Source organism: Ornithodoros turicata, chromosome 1, assembly GCF_037126465.1.
Source record: "Ornithodoros turicata isolate Travis chromosome 1, ASM3712646v1, whole genome shotgun sequence".
In the NCBI taxonomy this organism is placed as follows: Eukaryota; Metazoa; Arthropoda; class Arachnida; order Ixodida; family Argasidae; genus Ornithodoros; species Ornithodoros turicata.
Window position 1 is genome coordinate 8,188,071 of NC_088201.1, and position 17,273 is coordinate 8,205,343.

General features: G+C 45.1%; 1 protein-coding gene and 1 non-coding gene across 3 annotated transcripts in view; both read left to right on the forward strand.

Annotated features, from left to right (window-relative positions):
* Positions 1-17,273, forward strand: part of LOC135377431 (octopamine receptor beta-2R-like) — a 398,704-nt gene that overhangs the window by 183,450 nt on the left and 197,981 nt on the right. The window lies entirely within an intron of this gene.
* Trnat-ggu (transfer RNA threonine (anticodon GGU)) lies at positions 16,268-16,340 on the forward strand. The gene has a single exon. It is a non-coding gene; the product is annotated as a tRNA-Thr (tRNA).

Here is a 17,273-nt window from a genome sequence, read left to right on the forward strand (position 1 = left end):
TAGTCTCATCAGTCCGTTACTAATTGGAACATACCACTAAACATACTTTCACCGGCGTTACGTCTTGATGCTTCTGTACAAAAGACGGCTATGTGTCGGGCTCGCAGGTAAGTGTTCAACAATTACCAACTGGACATCGTAACGCATGTTTTGGGCGTTAAAAATGGAGCGACATTTCCTAGCACATCGTAAAACCCGTCCGTTTCCACACTCTTAAAAATGAACTTCACCGCATAGCACGCTCCTAGCCAACCATCATCTCGAGTGATATCGTTATCTGCCCTGATTTGTTGAAAACGGGAGGCGTACGCCTTTTTTGTGACACTTATGCTGCTCATAATTGTCACAGAAAAGGCGTACGCCTCCCGTTTTGAACAAATGGGGGCAGATAACGATATCATTTGAGATTATGGTTGGCTAGGAGCGTGCTATGCGGTGAAGTTCATTTTTAAGAGTGCAGAGCGTGCAAAATATATCCCCGGTATGAGACAAAACACATTTCTTGTCTCAGAGATATTCTCGTTTCACAGCCCTTTATCACCTTCAAGAGGATGTTACTGACGCGCGATAAATTAACAACCATATTTTTTTAAATTTCGTGTTTGCGCCGCGAAGCAACTGTGGCTATGAGCGGCGTACAGATGTGGACAGAGGGAGAGAGGACAGCAGGAAGAAATGACGGATAGGGGGCGTCCTGGGCCGACTTCAGGGGAAACTGTGCCGACATTCGTCTGGGAAGTCTGCCGGAAAACCCACGGAAAACCTCAGGTGGTGGTGGTGGTGGTGGTGATAGGGCTTGCCGTTGTCGGCCTCACGTATGTGGGCAACATCACGACTCACGCCCTGGGGGAATGTGCGTCCTGGGCCGACTTCTAAGGGAACTGTGCCGACATCCTCAGACAACACATCCGGTGGTATAGGATTGGAACCCATCACCGCCCAATCTTCAGCACGCGCTGGTATGTACGACCATATGTAATAAGTACGTATAATAGTGAGTGTAGAGTGCTACTTTACCGTCTACTTGTCAAGCCAAAGTTCCTCTTGTTCTACTACAAAATTACCTTTTGTTATAAAAAATACGGCATAAATTTTAATTTGGGAAGACGGGCTGCACTATTCAAAATGAACTTCACCACATAGCACGCTCCTAGCCAACCATAATCTCGAATGATATCGTTATCTGCCCTGGGGGCTTAATCGCTTCATCGTCGTTACGGTCGTTACAAGCTAACGAGCGGCGGGAAATTTAAAAAGGTGGGCACGTGATAAAACAGGTGCACGGCGCTCTTTGTGCGATACGTGAAGGCCGTTGTACACGTCACGCGCAGTGTGTCCCGTGTCCACCTTTTTGAATTTCCCGCCACACGTTAGCTTGTAACGACCGTAACGACGATGAAGCGATTAAGCCCCCGATTTGTTGAAAATGGAGGCGTACGCCTTTTTTGTGACGCTTTCAGACATATGTCGGCACAGTTCCCTTAGAAGTCGGCCCAGAACGCACATTCCCTCAGGGCGTGAGTCGTGACGTTGCCCACATACGTGAGGCCGACAACGGCAAGCCCTATCACCACCACCACCTTGTGACACTTATGCTGTTCATAAATTGTCACAGAAAAGGCGTAAGCCTACCGTTTTCAACAAATCAGGGCAGATAACGAAATCATTCGAGATTATGGTTGGCTAGGAGCGTGCTATGCGGTGAAGTCCATTTTTAAGAGTGTGCGGGAAGACCATCTCAGAAACCACAACTACTCTTATGAGTTCACGTGTATCCATGATATAAATTTATTAGCACCGGCGACGTGGCCCCGTCAATTCAGGGTCCGCTTGTTGCTGGTGGATCCATGGTTATACATAAGTATACTGGAACGTGGAAGAAGCGAATCCTACCCACTGTTTGTGCTGTCTACGGTCTTTCCGTACGTCCGTAGCTCCCCCTGATGCCAGCCCATACAGCACACAAACCCCTCTTGCCTCTCATTCCTTCCGACCGTCCTCTCCACCTATTTATGTCTTCACACCGCTCATAGCCAAAATTGCTTCGCGGTGCTAAAGCGAAATTAAGAACGGACACACAAAATGTTCAGCTCTTCGGCACCTCCTCATAAGTACTCCGTCATGCAACGTTAAGATGTTGATATCGCGATACTTATTTGATTCTCAATTTATGCGTTAATCACTGGGTACTTTTCGCACTTAACCGCAATGGATGGGCTAATTTTGAAATTTTGACCATGACCGGCATTAAATTTATACACCCCGAAGAATATCATATTTTTTTAGAGAATCAATCCCACGCGTCAAAAATATATTTAGTAACGGATCAAGTGCCAGTTGCAATACTTCATCCCTCTCCGCTGTTCTCGCGTTCACAAGGTGTGTAACTAAAAACGATTGTTGCGCGAGCACACTGCTACGTAAATCCTTAAATGAGCCCCCTCCCACCCCAAATTACGCATCACTAATGACTCGCTCCCCAATTAATTATTCAAAACTGCTTATACTCCCGAAAATTCGCGAAAGAAGAAGCCGGCTGATCGTTTACGCTTCCACAGCAATCAAACCAATACGTCAAATCATGAATTAAAAAAGAAGTAAGAAGAGCAAAATTTCTTTTTTTTTTTTTTCATTTTCACTATGTTGAGCTCCTCATTTGAAATTTTCTGGATGGCGAATAATAATCCATGAACGGGAAAGGAAAAGCTTTGGTGGAAAAAGAGAGAGAGAAGGAGGAAAGAAACAGTAATGCAGTTTAGTTCAAGCCCATTATTATGCCCCCAGCGCCCGTTTCTTTCAACAAGCTACCGTAATTACTCGGATATAAGCGAACAAGGTCTCTAATACAATTTCTGACGCAACCTTTTCCTAGGCGAAGGACGCCTCGCCGCCGGAAAAACGTTCGAGAAAACTCCTGTCCGGGGTTCTGAGAATGATGATTTTGTAAAACCCGAAGCGAAATCATGCGCAGCATGTGTACATCACATATGCGTGACACATGTACACGGATCTTCATGCGAAGCCTTTCTCTTCTGGCATTTGCAGGCTTACACGTGCGGATTCGTAACCAGCCGGTTTGAAAAAGTTATATAACTCCGGTTCGTGTGTATTCGATTCGGGAATCGAACCCAATACACAATCATTCGCTTGGGTATTTGAGAAAGACGATTATTCGCATATCTCCACAGTCTTGTCGCTCTTCAAGCATTTACTGGAGGCCCTGTGGAGCAGCGGAACGCATGTTACAAGTATGAGTACTACGAGTATTGGATTATTGTGCACTATACCATATCAGCACACTAATCTTCCCGAACGTTACTATGATGCCTTCTATAGGTTTCAACAATATGACACTCGCTTCTCGGCCTTTTGGCTATAAGATCAAACTGATCTCCCTTCAAATCCGCGTAAGCGGTGGAGGGAGGTAGATGGGAGCTGGTCCCTCATATAGAGACGGGCCCCTTCATAACGCTGCCCGCCGCCGGGTGGGCCGTGTCTTTGAACGGGCCGCGTATCAAACGATTGTCGGGGCAGCATCACTTGCGGTGCTGTTTACGGGAAGATTTAAAAAAAAAAAAAACAACATGACATTTAGTATCGAGCTATTCAATGCTGTTAATATCATCCTTAAATTCTAAGTTGTTGCTTCGAAATCCGAATTTTAAAATCAATCTTTAATGAACATTTCCCCCATTTTCCACGTGGCGTCACAGTTCACCACGTAAACCTGCGTTTATTATATGCGACACAAAAGCGTACTAGAGAGAACATAAGCGCTACAGCCACATAGGTGTATCTCCGCCAGCGGAGAATGTAGTCCGCCCATTCAGAGTCGGGCGAGACCGGCATAAAGGATGGTGGACGCCAGGCAGACTGTGAAGGCGATTCATGCTGCTTTGCTAGCGCGAATGTTTTACGGGAGGTTTCGCGAGAACATCTGGGTATACAAGCAACAGTTCCAATCGTCCGTGCGCACTACGTTGTAACTCGGAGGCGCCATGCGTCCGCCTAAGCCAGTCACAGACATCTTTAGATTTGTGGGCGGAGTTCAGCTGTATGAGTTAACTTGTCGCGAAGTATAGATGCCTCCCACGTGTCTTGCGTGTGCTCAGAAGTCAAATGCATTTCAGGGACGATCTCTCCATTCTCACCATAACTCTAAATGGTAATTCGAAAGACGGACAATCATGTCACAAGAATGGCGACAGGAAACCGATACAAAACTTTAAAGCTGGTATATTTTTAACGGAGCAAGACCTTGCGCTGCAGTTCTTTCGAGTGAATGTAACGCGATGTAATGTGTAACGTCGAATGCAAGACGTGTGCTTCAAACGAAAACTACCTCTAGTTTCAGTGTCACCCTGCACATTTCATGTGAAAGAAAGCGCACTCGCGAACGCGTTGAGCTTAGGCAACAACCACGAGAGATCGCAGTAGCAGCATGAAAACCAGAACCGAAATATCGCTAAAATCAGCAGTGACGTGACGTGACTATAAGACATATAACGCATATACAACAGTCCGTAACTAAATGTGTGGGCGCGTGACGCCATCCAATATTCTTCAACAAAACATAACCTGACGTCAACCCTTTCCACATACAAAAACAGGAAAGCCACGGAAAAAGCCGTGAGTCAGGATCGCCAACGAGATGTTTTGCCTGGTGCGCTTGTTTAAATAATGGTCCCACGAGGCGGCCCCCAGCTATACTAACGACTCCAAAGAGGCCCTTAAAGGCGAATGCCTAATATGCCCAGAACATTGTATTAGCTTGTGCACATTTTCCTGACTCGCGTTGTGGGCTAAATAGCCCCGCAGGTTTGGAAACTGCGCACTTTCATGACATAATAGGCATCGCTGCCAGCATCGGCTCCGTTAATATATGTAGCATCTATATGCGGAGCTGTACAAATGTACAGTGAATTTTGAGTAATTTATGTTTAAACGCATCAAAGTAGTACTCGGATAACAATCCGAACAATGCGAAGACACGAAAAGAAAATTATTGTTTGCTGTAATTACAGTGAAATTCATTGGCGTAAGGACATAATCCATTGGTGGATAAGGGAGTGTAAGAGCGTCCTTTTGCGCTCCACTGCTACCAGCCGCGAGAAAAATATGTAACCCGGAACCAATTAATGACTGCAACAAATGACCCGCTTCGGTGGCAGATTTTTTTCTAAAAGGTGTCCACTGATGGTCCCAAAAAGGGGTAGTACCCATTTCAATGCCGACGGCGCCCTGCTTTCGAAGTTATGTTTTTCTTACGAAATCATTTGCATTTTTATTTAAATAATGTGCGCCTCCCACTCATACACACGGTGCGCAACTTGTAGGTGGTATCGGACAGATACTTGTAAAAAAGAAAGTTCGTCGATTGGTGCACCCGTTCGCGAATTATTTAGCCCGGGGATTTAACTGAAACACACGGTATATATAAAGAAGAATGAATTTGTAACGTGTATCAGTATGCGTACGATTAAAATAAATGTGTGCCGTAACACTGTCAATATCCATAACGAAAACCCGAGACTAGGGGAAAATGAATAAAAAGTTTTTAAACATTTATTTTCTCCTATAGATCGGTTTTTCGTTATGGATATCTGCCACCAGCTTGCTTGCTTTCTATCCTCTTTATTGCCAAGAAGACAGTCATGAAATTGAACACGATGTATGTTTAATCGCGACATCTTTTCTGATACTGCCATCCGTTCCATGGAAATAAGTTTGTAAAAATGACAGAGGTATCGCGCATCACTTGTAATATATATATGTAAAATAAGAACCATAGTTCAAGAAGCCTGAGCATTGGCACACTATAGGAAGAACGACAGACACACACACGGGTGCCTCTTCTTCAATTTGTCCACAAGCTTCCCTGCACTTATGCTGTAAAATAATAACGTTCCTTGATTGTTGAGGAATCGCGGCTTGACGCATCTGTAGATTTGGATTAGATAGAAATTTTAAAAAAGGTCCTGCTCGTTGCGCAACACCCTGTAAATTCCAAAGGCCATGGCCCAGTTGGGTGGTTCGGGGTGCCAGAATACCTCTGGTTTCATAGCGTGGAAAAGACCGGAAAGGCTATACAACGCCAGGCACGCGCGTGGTAGTACACTGGGACACTAAACGGTAGCTTTGACAGCTCTACTTACATTCTCACACGTGTCGTCAGTTTAATGAGCTACATTGCAAACTCATTATATGTGACAAGTAAGTGTTGTTCTGCTACTGCTCTTTGTGAACGGAGAGTGTAGCGGATTCCGCGCGTATTATTTTCGTCCTTGTCGTCACCTTACTATGAATCGCAGGTGCGTTCCATCTGCCAGCTACCACGTACGCTGTGTGTACTGTTTCCGACAAAAAAAGAAAAAAAAAAAAAGAAAGCGAATGCTATACTGCCAACTCGCAATATGTTATTCATTCGAAAACTTTCTGCAGCCATCAATTGGTCGGTTGTGGTGTAGGGCCAGTTCAGCTTGTCATATGCATCATTTCAACATTGTAATAGAAACCACGAAATTGCTAGGAAAAAAATGGCTAGGAAGCAAGCGAGCTGGTGAAGATGATGCATAATGTAAAAAACCCGCGGCTAGGGAACACGAAGGGACAGACACAAACACGAAGTCTCAAACACATCTGAAAACTTTACTTCACATACAAGAAATATATACATACAGACAGAGGGAAGAGAAACAACCAGTTGAGGACTAGATAGGAGGTCATTTCGGGGGAACGAGCAGTCTGTTCAAGGGCGGTCTGTCCTTTCGTGAAAGAACTGATGTTCTGAGGCTCGAACAACATAGAAGGGACAAATACATACAAGGCCTCAATTTGCCTAAGAAATTAACGATGAAGGATGAAAGTCACTGAAATGGTTAGCCAGCTGTAGGACTCGAACCCACATCTTCTGGATTGCCGGTCCAGGGCTCTTCCAATTGAGCTAAGCTAACACGCCTTCTCAGCGACTTCCAGGGTGCGTCATCTGAAGGGACAAACCAGCCACTCTCTCTCACTCATCCTCCTTTCACTCTTACATTTTTGCTCGCTCATACACACATTCATACGACGGGGTCGACGCAGGCGGCACCTGTTGAACATGAAAGAACTGATGTTCCAGCCTCAGAACATCAAGTCTTTCATGTTCAACAGTTGCCGCCTGCGTGGGAAGGGTTTTGAACCCTTCAAACCCGCCCTCTGGGTACGCCGCTGACAGGATGTCCTCGGCATCGCCATCACAGCATGTTCCGCGACAAAGCATGTGCGTCCGCTACAAGTCATATCCCTCTGCGTTGATCCTATTAGCTTCAGTGAATTTCACTGTTTTGTGCAGTGCCTTACAATACCTTTCTTACGAAGCCGATCACGAAGCCTTGATAAGCTACTTAGCAGTAATGCTTAGTTTCGAAACGGATCCGCGCGGCCCGCTTCAATCTGAGAACCGTACCTAATTAGCAAATGGGTCACAGTTCGATCGCGGAAAAGGTAGGAACTGTCGAAGTTCTACTGGGAGTCAAACATACCGTTAGTACAGGTGGTGTCGCCAGCTACACATACAGCGCCTATGTATAGCCCGCGCAAATCGATGCATGTTGCTCCACTGACGCCCCGCAGCAATTTTGCCAACGGATATTCCGGGAGAAATATATCCTACAGTAATTATCTGCCTTTCGCTCAACGACTGAAGCCCTAATTAATAGTTCTACCGGCCGGAGACCCACACGGCGTGCGCCACAACGACGGCGAAACAATCTCGAGAGATAACAATCTCGTTTAGTATTTGCGACTTTGCAACAGCCGGCATGACATCTGTGATTCGGGGTAGTGTTTTCGAGGGGCCTTCGTTCTCCGTGCATGGTTGGAGAAACGAATAGAGACGGGACAGTCGTACTGTCGATGCGATGTTGAAGTACTTTACTTTAAAAGCGATAAAACCCCCGTGCCGTGAAACAAGTCGAAGGACGACACAACACACAGCGCAGTTGAAGTACAACTTGGTTTCTCGGAGGTATGGATCGGCTGAGGAGCGATATCCAGCTCGTGTCGTTGTGGCGGGTTACACCTCGAAGTCGTTTAACGTGCATGATTATAGCCACTATTTTAGCGTACGTAAAAAAAAATGAACATGCTTCCAAGCAAAAGTGATTTAACGTCTTGTTTTCGACTGGCTGCAACGCAATGATCGAAGCCACTGCACTGTACCAGATAGCCAGACGACAGAAAGGCCGATTTCACTTCTCGTCAGAGCACTCCGCTTTTACGTGGGATCGGACTGGTGTGCCGTGTCTTCTGCGCGGAAGTATAATTAAAAATGAAAACCACGTGCATGCAGAGCAAGAAGAGACGTCAATATGACGCTCCAAACATCTATCGCAGCGACGAGCTGGAGATGTGAGGCACTACAAGAGACGTAAGCCAGGTCCTTCTGGGCTGATCGCTGTCTCCACTTAGGCTTCCAGGTTTTCGCATTCATCCGACAAAATCCGAAAAACTCCGATTCTGAGGGTTGCAGTGGGTTGCTCAGCAAGAAAAGCCATGCCCTGGTGACCCGTTGGCGGGATTCGCTTCCTGTCGTGCCTAGATTGTCTCGCATCGCGGATTACGAGCGTCCGCGTCAAGCAAATGGTGGTTCTCTCGATCCAAATCCACTGTGTAGCAGTCTTGCACTTAACAATGCGCGAAGCATCCATGTAATTCTGGTTGACCCCATGCTTGCCCAGACGCATCTCGATATTGGGGGAAGGGATATGTTTAATGCTGAAAAAAAAAAAAAAAAATGACAGGAAAGGAGTCGCTGAATAGGTACCCTATTCAGTGGCTTTATAGACATGAGGGTATTTTGGGGTCATTTCACCACTCCCGGGGTCTAGATGGAGAAAATTCAGGCTTATTGTTCTCCTTTTTCTGCGAATTTCCCTCCCCAAAGTGGACAACAACAACAACAACTTTATTTTTAAGATGATACGTGGACAAGGGAGCAACGATGACATATAAATTGTCTTCTTGAAAAGGCAGCCAGTTCTTGTACCGCATGCAACAAGATGAGACGCAAGCGAAAGCTTCCTTGCGACCATATGCCAAGGAATATCCGGATTTCCAGATGTTCATGTCGCCAGGTGATCGCGGTGCAGATGTTATTGTCTACGAGTCCTGTCGCATAACAGTAAACGTGTTTGCAAGGCAGGTTCTCATTCTCTCGGTGTGTGTGTCGCTTCACTGCCGCTGCTTTTTCTCAGAATTTCGGATATTAACTCGGGTCTAAATATTAAACAACGAGAAACTCCGTACCGAATAATTTTCGCAAAATAATAAACTCCGCCTCCCCATTTTTTTTCTTCTATCCATCACCATCGCCATCAATAAACTCCGATAAACACTCTCCGAATATGCAAAAAAAAAAAAAAACACTCAAACCCGGAACCCTACTCATATTAAACAACAGAACATATGTATTTCACAATGCTTTCAGCCCGCGCAAATGAGTAGTGTCTTGTTTAGGAGCCAAGAGCTCCGGATGGGGTAGACGCACCTTATGCAGACTGTTACACGCCTCAATTTCTTTTCCTCCCTGTTTCTATCCCCTCTGATTGTGCTCCGGCTAAATCCGAGTCAAATTGTGATCAGGGGGGGCACATACGGAATGTTGGCTATGTCCTGCAGTGTGTGTTGCTGTCTTGCAGTATGCCTTCAAAATATTTCATTTACCGCAGTGGATATCTTGTCGCAGCTAGCTTATGCAACGCTGGTAATTTGGAAACTTTCTTAACCTTAAAAAGATGACGCGTGCTCATCAAGTTAGGGTGCGCGAAACAAATTTTGTTTACCAATATCGAAACGAATGTGGCGACAGCGCTTAATATCACGACAGAAATATCTCTAGTGCGCAAGGCAAGAGTCTTCTCCTTGTCGTTGCAGTGTAAGGAACATCTTGAAGTATAAATAAAGGTAGAAGCGGCTCTTCTTTTTTCCCTGCAGCCCTTTCGAGGCTCGCCCACTCTTATTGCAAACGGCCGCTTTCCCATGAATCTCGGGTCGCGGTCATCCGCCCATGGTTGCTGCCCCGACGGCGTTTCTGTACCACGCCCAGCGTACCGTGCTCGCTCCGACAGAAATCGCGGAATTCCATGACGCACCCTCCCCGACGGACTCGGCCCTGATTTTTGTGTTGGTAGTGTTCATTGCATGTCCTTCAATTTGTAGCGACTTGAAACTTTGTACTGTGGATGGTATTGAAACTGGAGGTAGCAGCAAGCAGACGTGTTCAATCAACAACAACAAATAAATCGTGACTACGACGCGGGGTGACGAACCGCTGGAGAGCGGTACACTACCCTATTACACGCGAAACATTAGACGCAAGGTATGAGAATGAAGTTAAAGTTATGTACAAGCACAACAGTTGAGCTGTGTTTTATCACACACACACACACACATATACATTGGATGATGATGATGATGAAGTAGGCGATGGTGGGCGTTCTATTAATGAAACACACTGCCTCCGCATTACAATGCAGCTAGAAGAAAGACAAGGAATATATCGAGCTCCGTGTGGGCGCCTAAATGTCCAGCCTGTGTCAAAGCGCCTGCGGGCAGACGCTTAGAGGCCTGCTGCAGGGCTTTGAGGGCGAACTGTACAGGCTGCACAGCCAATGGTGGTTCCAGCGGTACTAACACCTCCCTGTCTTCATGTAACCCTTGAACTCACCTCCAACGATCGTTATCATTGTCTCATCATAATACAAAGGTCAGTTTTATCGGCGAACGTGAATTACATTAATGGTTTTCTTTTAAATAATCAATCAATCAATCAACATTAATGGACTCTGATTCGACCTCACTGCCCTTGGTGTGAGTTTATTTCCACAGTTTATGTAAATTGTTACGTAAAGTTGTGATAGAGCAGAGTTTATTACTATTTGACCATGCGTTTCTTTGAAAAATTTTCTCTGTTTTTTCGTACCATTGAAAAGTAGGACAGCAGTAAAGCCCCCGTTTCCGTTCACATTCAATCCCTGGCCCAAAACTTTTTGTCCATAAATAAATGGCGGATCGTGACAGATGAGCCGTGAACTTTTTTGTAAACTGCCTTCTGTTTTAGCGAAACTATATCTGGATCCTCGTCAGGCTGATTAATAGTAATTAACAATTCGTGGCTTTATGTTGCCAGACAACTATGATCATCATGGGCAACGCAACAGTGGCTGGTCTGTGGATTAATTTTGCCTACCTGAGGGTCCTTTAACGTGCTATGAAATCTCAGCTATACAGGGTGTCCACGCTAAGTGTGAACAGATTTTTAATATATATATATATATAACACTTTTTCCAAGATGAAATCAATTGCAATATAGCATATGCTGAAAGGCACTCCCTAGGAGGGCATTAGCAAAGTCCAAAGGCAATGTCTCAATTAACTTTCATTAATTAACTTTTTAATGATAAAAGCTACAAAGTTGTCCCAATGACAACATCTGTTCCTTTCGGTCACCTGATATCGTAGCCGTTTTCACAACAAAAATCCGTTCGATAGATCGCCCTAAAAAAATTCGTGAAGGAACGCCGTTTTTTTCTTTATTTTGTTCATTGCGCTTCTTAGAAGTAGCGTCTTTCTTTCACCCCCAATGTGAGAGGGAGAAAGAGCACACTATCGCCTCTCGCGTCCTGGAAAAAAGATTAAAAGGAAACAGAAAATGCAACCCAAGATAAGGCCAGTTCCGATAGAGTCACCTGATACATTTGTGTTTGTTTTGTTTCCGCAAGTTAAAGCTCATCTTCGACGCATGAGGTGGCACTGTGCTCCTTCCCCCTCTCCCGTTGGGGATGAAGGAAATACGCGTCTTCTAAGAAGCGCAATGAACAAAATAAAGAAGAAAATGGCGTTCCTTCACGAATTTTTTGCGGGCGATCTATCGAACGGATTTTTGTTCTGAAAACGGCTACGATATCAGGTGACCGAAAGGAACAGATGTTCTCATTGGGACAACTTTGTAGCTTTTATAATTAAAAAGTTAATTAATGAAGGTTAATTGAGACATTGCCTTTGGACTTTGCTAATGCCCTCCTAGGGAGTGCCCTTCAGCATATGCTATATTGCAATTGATTCCATCTTGAAAAAAGTGTTATATATATTTTTTAAAAAGATGTTCACAGTTAGCGTGGACACCCTGTATAGTGTTTACTGTCTCGAGGAGGTCTCGCCATCATCGTCGAGACTAGAGTCACTAAATAAGCTACGCTTCAGAGTAGCGACACTGAGTTCCAAGAGCGAGCATGCGCCATCTTGTTTCCGCGCCACGCTACCCACGCGCACGCGCACTGCGCACTTTAGCGCTCGACGCCCTCTATCGTGCGCGGATGAAATGTTCCTTTCGTTTGGAAGCAGCAGTTGACGGCCTTGAGCTCACCTTTACATCTCCGGGACTCTCTGGTGGGCAATACATGGATTATCGCGCAACAATCATTGCACGCTTCTGTATCCCGCAGAGAGCATTATATGTTTGCCGTCTTTGATCTTGAAATGGGGATGGTACCGGTGTGGTGCGGAAACAAGATGGCGCTCCTACTCTCCCTTGGACCTCAGTGTCGATACTCTGAAGCGAAGCTTATTTAGTGACTCTAGTCGAGACCGGTGCACCGCCAGCTGTATAGAGCTAAACATTATTTCAAGGCTTATACAAGGTCGCAACCCTGCACACATCTGCAGTCACCCACACAGACACAGCGAGACAGCCGTACCCAACGACTCATGACGTCCGCTTGCATGACATAACCGACCGGCTCTATTAAACGCCTACGTCATAGGCGATTGATAACCAAGTTAGCGCTTCAGTGAGCGACGCCGTCTGAGAGACAACATCAGGGCCGTTGCTAGCGTCCGTTGACAACAAGCGAGGTTGTCCTCCTCGTCGTAGCCCAATATTCCCTAGGTAATTTTGCGCAGCGTCTGCAACTTGATAGCGGCAGCCCTCTGGAGAGGTGCCAGGTTTCTGTCAAAGCCGTTTCTTCGTCCTTAGTAAATAGAGAGAGATCACCAATTCGCACTTGCTTTGTTCCGTCGGGGTGGTCCCCATGCCAAATCAACACTCGGCTCGTGGGCCTGCTGCTGACGCGTCCCGAAGGGGCGACGACGAATCTCATATAGTTAAGCTTTCGATTGCAGGAGTCACAGATATCACTGGACCCCTAACATTACTGAAGCCACTTGAGACGTTTCGGGATGTACAGCTCTGGACGTCCTTAATTTAAAAAGAGGCAATGGCGCGTGCTCTTGGTGGGAAATTCCACGATGCGCGGGTAGGTGTCGTCGGCAGGGTTGCTTGTGAAAATCAAAAAGAACGGAAAAAGAGATAGAGGAAAATACGGTGGGGGTGGGGGGGGGGGGGGTGATTTGTCGCCATAGGTTTAGAGAAAGATGCCTGGCTGAGCGCGCCGCAGGACTATAGTGACTCTATATAGTCGCAGTGAGCGAACCTAGTGCGTCTTCCGAGCACGTGACCGCAGCAGACGGCAATCGTATAGCAGCGTCTGACGCATCCATTCAATAAACTTTATAGGGGAACCTTCGTATCCTCTAATCTGATGCCAGCCTATGGGAAGAGGCGATGAAATGATGGAGATGCTGAAAGACGAGGAACTATCTGTGAAGCGTCCATTGTATTTTCTCACTTTTTGCCTCCTTATCATTATGCAATTATTAGTTACTCTCACTCGAACTAATTGGAATTAGTTCCTAGAAAAAGACAAGACTTCGTGGAAGGTGGGGCAAAGCGCTTATACTAACGTTCAATGATTTTTTTTTAGTATAATGCGCATGGGCATGCGAAATTCTACACTTAAAAGAGGCTTTGATCTTTTGGCAAAACACCATTAGTGTTTCATAGTGCGGGTTATTAGACATATTTTACAAAAAATTTGTCAACAAAAAAAAAAATTCCAAAACCAAAATTTCTCACTTTGCCCCATGGGGAGGGCAAACTGGAAAAATATTGAGAGGCAAAGCGGAAAGCGTGTACACTCCCTTACAGAGAGAATAAAAACTTTATTTGGAAGGTACATAATGAGTAGCCGTTGTGGTCTTGCAGGTCACAGTCCATCCAAGTTCGAAGCGATTTGTCATCAGTCCATACAAGGAGACGTCACGAATAAAAATCAATTTTTGTTAAAATATCTATAGAGTTCTATTAGGAGTTAGTGGCAACAAAAACAGCGACGATTTTCCGCTTTGCCCCTTTTCACTTTGCCCCTCACAGGTTGTCTACCAATCAAAAGTACTCCATGTTTGATACAACTGTAAACGTGGGAATTCCTGCCGTTAGATCTTCACAGCACAGTCGTTGCTTGAAGTTACCAATCTCAATTCAGCGCAACTATAATTTGTTTCATAACTTGCAGATTTTATGTGACTGTCCACCATTTTAGTGATAGCAGTGGAAAGCGTTCTTTTCTCACTAACATGGAACATCTTTGTGTACCGACATGAAATTTTGTTCACACACACCCTTAGTCCTGCTCGATGAACACTCAGCATGGGATAATGATGACGCCGCTAAAGAGACGAAAAGAGATTTTTTCCGTATTGTCCCGCCTTTCCCCTATACTTAGTAATTTCTTCACATTACTTACGCCATATTATTTGACACATTTCTTTATAACATTCTCATTTTTGTTGCTTAACTGATCCCTCGACTTCTCTTTTAGCGTAATATACATGCAGGGTGTTAAATAATGGCATGCGTACTTTTCTGTAATATATGGGGTCAGTGGTGTTTTATCTCGGGAAAGCTTTTTGCCTTCCGAGCACTTTTATCAATTTTGAGTCTTGAGAAGCTGAGTTTTCTGAATTGAACTCGGAAATTTGCCAAGTCAACCTCACGTTTTTGTTTGTTTGTTTGTTTGTTTGTTTTTGTTTTTGCACGGAACTGAAAGCGCGTGTCGGATTTACCCATTGCCGTTGCAAAATACATTCCCTACTACAATGGTGATAGCTGCGAAATATTACGAAAACCATCCTTACGACGCGCGCAAATTGTCGGCCGAGCTCAGCTCTTCGAAAGAAGCGATGCGAGGGGCCCATGGACCTGCCCCTTCGCTTGTCCTTTTCCGTGCTCCTGCTGATAAAGGCAGAATATGGTTACAACGACAAAGTTATGGGAAACAACAGTGAGAAGGGAACAAGAAGAGGCGGGTCACCATTTTCTTCTGCCGCATCATGCCGGAGAACCTGGCTCGGCCGACAAATCGCGCGCCTCGAAACAATTTCTCGCATTCCCCCTCCCCCACCAGCGTTTACCATTGCAGTATTCAATGTATTTTGCAATGGAACAGGGTAAACCCGACATGTGCTTGCAAGAAACGCGAGTTTGACTGGGCAAATGTCGGCACAAAATTTTGAAAATTCAATTTCGCGCGAATTAAATTGATAAAAGTGTGCGCAAGTCATGGCAAAGGCTCCCCCGAGATATATAGCATTGTAACCATAATTTCCTGGGAAGATTTTTTTCAATGCGATTTTTTAACATGTTAGGTGAAACACCATCTATATCTCGACATATTGACGTCACTAATTGATTATCAAAATAAAAATTTTGCTGATAGTAAATATATACAAAAAAGTTCGGCACAACAACAAATTCAGTACAACTGGGCCCAAAATACGAAGGAAAAAAAAAGAAGATATAATTGAATCGAGCTGTGCTGTGTTGGTATATAATCCAAGTTAGTTAGTCGTATAACCGTGGGGGTACGCTACCATATAAAGAAACTGGAGCTATAAGGACAGCGGACAACACACGAGTAAACGGGACCGTGTGCTCCACTACAACAAATTTTTTATTTGTCAACGTTTACTCAAGAGAGAACTGATGATCTGAGGCTGGAACAACATAGAAGGGACAATCACATACAAGGCCTCAAGTTGCTTAAGAAATTAACGGTGAAAGATGAAAGTCACTGAAGAGGTTAGCCAGCTGTAGGACTCGAACCCACATCTTCTGGATTACAGCTGGCTAACCTTTTCAGTGACTTCCACCTTTCATCGTTAATTTCTTAGGGAACTTGAGGCCTTGTATGTGATTGTCCCTTCTATGTTGTTTCAGCCTCAGAACATCAGTTCTCTCTTGTTCAACAATTGCCGTTTGCGTCGATCCCTGCCGTATGAATGTGTGTATGAGTGTGCAAAAATGTAAGAGTGAAAGGAGGATGAATGAGAGAGAGTGACTGGTTTGTCCCTTTAGATGACGCACCCTGGAAGTCGCTGAGAAGGCGTGTTAGCTTAGCTCAATTGGTAGAGCCCTGGACCGGTAATCCAGATGATGTGGGTTCGAGTCCTACAGCTGGCTAACCTTTTCAGTGACTTTCATCTTTCAACGTTTACTCGTTTACTCGTATCTTGTCCGTTGTCCTTATAGCTCCAGTTTCTTCATATAGCTGTGTAACAACAGGCCCACTCAGCCATTCTAGACGGGTACGCTACTAATTTGTTTTAAACGAGACCCCAGACAGCACCAGGCCTGACCAATGACATTCATATTTTTTTTTGAAAAGCCTTTGTCTTCTTCCACAACGTCGACGTATACTTCAACCTCATTCAAAAGCAGAGGAGATTGACTCGCGATGCACGAAACCTTTCGATTTCGTTACAATTTCGGCTACGATACTCTACAGCCTCTGTATATTTTTCTTTCCTCAAACCAACCAGCCAACCTTCGACTACAACATCAAATAAACACAACAAAGAAAAAGAGAGACTCGAGATGGTTGGCAACCATGTGTTGAAGTGATCGATGGCTTCCGCCTGCATCGCATAAGATGCGTTCACACTTCGTTTTAAACAGTCGGTAGAGAGAAAACGACATCTCTCGTCAGTAGCAACAGAGCTATATAAGATGCTGTACTGCGGAGCCGGGCAATAACATTATTTGGACCCCTCTACGACGACTTGCGGTGCACGGATTGTTATCATGGAGTTCACAGTAGTCAACGCAGAACTACAGCGACAACAGTAGATCTTTGACTCGAGAAAAAAGTACCAAAAAAGCAGACCATCGTAATGTATGCGTGGCGGCACCCAAGATAATAAACAACACACAAACATACACAGAGACAAAAAAGAAAAAAAGAGAAGAAAGCAGGAAGAAGAAAAGCACTAGATAACCAGAGCTGGCGATTCGCCGGTTTTCGAGACCAGGCGATCGATGTGGGCCGCGACTGCGCCATGGCTGCGCAGTGCCTTGGCGGCATTCCAATAGGGCGTTCTGTACGTGCTGCTGTCG